Source organism: Octopus bimaculoides, chromosome 30 (assembly GCF_046866305.1).
Source record: "Octopus bimaculoides isolate indiv1 chromosome 30, ASM4686630v1, whole genome shotgun sequence".
NCBI lineage: Eukaryota > Metazoa > Mollusca > Cephalopoda > Octopoda > Octopodidae > Octopus > Octopus bimaculoides.
Window position 1 is genome coordinate 9,129,437 of NC_142957.1, and position 2,500 is coordinate 9,131,936.

Below are 2,500 nucleotides of genomic sequence, written 5' to 3' on the forward strand. Positions count from 1 at the left end.
GTAGTGATATTAATCAATATACACATCCAATTAATGCGACAGGGGTATATAAAACAGCAAAGATGATATTGTACGATATTGTACAATAGATTATGGTGTCCTTAGCTTCAGATATGGCTTTTGCTGATGCAGTGTGCTTCAAGCAGATATTCATTTCAACTTCAGGTTGACCAAACATCCTTGTGAACAAATAAAGTAATGAATATGTAGACGCAGATGTGGCTGTGTAGAAAGAAGTTTATTTCATGATAACAAGGTTCTGGTTTCAGTACCACCGAGTGGTACTTTGGTCCAAGTGTTTTCTATTATAGCCTCAGGCAGACCGAAGCTTTCTGAGCAGATTTGGCAGATGGAAATGAGAAGAAGCCAGTTTTCTTTCTTGTTTTAGTTTTCTTTCTTGTTTTACAGAATAAACATGTGTAGTGGCGCAAAATTATGGCCACCATTAAGGAAGTACAATCTGCGCATGCGCAAGGGACTTGCCTTCCCAAAAGCCCCTCGAGTGCGCATGCGTAGTAAAACCAGTAATTAATGTGTTACTTTCATTTTCTAAGCCTCTTAAGCATGATGCCTTCGACGTGACAACACCTTGCTCCTCAACGAAGCACTCTTGAGCGGAGAGACAAACACAGACACACAAACACACATACATATATATATATATACATTTATTCTATCAGTCACTTTGCTGAACGGCGTTAGGGAGGGCATCCAGCTGTAGAAACTCTGCCAAATTTAGATTGGAGCCTGGTGTTGCCATCCGGTTTCACCAGTCCTCAGTCAAGTCGTCCAACCCATGCTAGCATGGAAAGCGGACGTTAAACGATGATGATGATGATATGACAGGCTTCTTTCAATTTCCGTCTACCAAATCCACTCACAAGGCTTTGGTCGGCCCAAGGCTATAGTAGAAGACACTTGCCCAAGGTGCCACGCAGTGGGACTGAACCCGGAACCATGTGGTTGGTAAGCAAGCTACTTACCACACAGCCACCCCTTCACCTATGTATGTATATATTTACATATGCATGCATACATGCATGTATGTATTTGTGTATGCATATCCCGGATGAGTTCCCCCACAGGTTCATATCCTTAACAAGCCCTCAATAGGCACAGGTACGGCTGGGTGGTAAGAAGCTTGCTTCCCAACCACATGGTTTTGGGTTCAGTCTCACTGCATGGAACCTTGGGCAAGTGTCTTCAACAATAGCCCAGGGTCAGCCAAAGCCTTGAGTGGATTTGGTAGATGGAAACTGAAAGAAGCCTGTTGTATGTATGTATGTGTATATATATATGTATATGTATATATATATATATATATATATTTGAGTGTGTCTCTGTATTTGTGTTTGTCCCCCCCCCCCCACCATCATCACCACTACTTGACTACCAGAATTAGTGTATCTACATCCCTGTAACTTAGCAGTTCAGCAAAGTGACTGATAGAATAAATACTAGACTTAACCCATACATGATTAAATCCTAGGATCAATTTATTCAACTAAAACCCTTCAAGATAGTGCCCCAGCATGGCCATGGTCAAATGACTGAAACAAGTAAAAGATAAAGGATAACAGATACCATTTTATGCATATACCGCAGTAAATATTTTCCCATTTATGCAATTCTTGTTAAACTTTGCATAATTTCATTACAAACATACATTCATCATATAATTTCATATGCTTAATTATCAATATAACATTTAATTAACTTAGCTAATGTCCACCTGCTCTCTTAATCACTAAAAATTATTGTAACCTGCTGATATTACCACATACAATAAGGCGGTGAGCTGGCAGAGTCATTAGTATGCTGGACAAAATGTACTCTGTAAAAAACTTGGGATCTTTTTTAAAACGGGGGCCACATTTTTCATTAATGTTTTACGTAGTGTTTTTGGTACGGAAAGACTTTCAAACTTCGTATACTTATCTATTTTGTGTTATAGAACAGAAAAATATTTTTGTATTCGAATTTATTTCATGTAAAAAATTGTCTTATTTCGATAATTTCAACCAATCACTGACAAGTATTCAGTTGTTTATATTTACTCCTTTGGCTGATTAAGCGATGTAAAGCGTATTTAATCTCCATAGCTTCGTTTTATTTGCTTTTTTCATTTTAAATTTGCTTTAACCCTAACCCTAACCCTAACCGTAGGGTTAGGGTTAATTGTTTCAGAATCGTTTGTTTATGTAGTCGGCACTTAATGTATATCGGCTGAATGGACGTCAGTGATTGGTTGAAATTACAGAAATACGACAACTTTAACATGGAATAACTTATGGATTTCTTTTTTTTTAAAGAAGACTAAGAGAAAAAGATGTTTTATATGACACATTCTACCAGTGTTCCAAGTTTCAAAGTGTTTCGTTAATGAAAAATGTGGCCCCCGTTTTAAAAAAGATCCAAAACTTGTACTCTGCAACAGAGGTGTTAAGACTGATCCTTCTGGTGATGAAAAGCACTTGTGGCGGTGCCATGTAACTAGTGC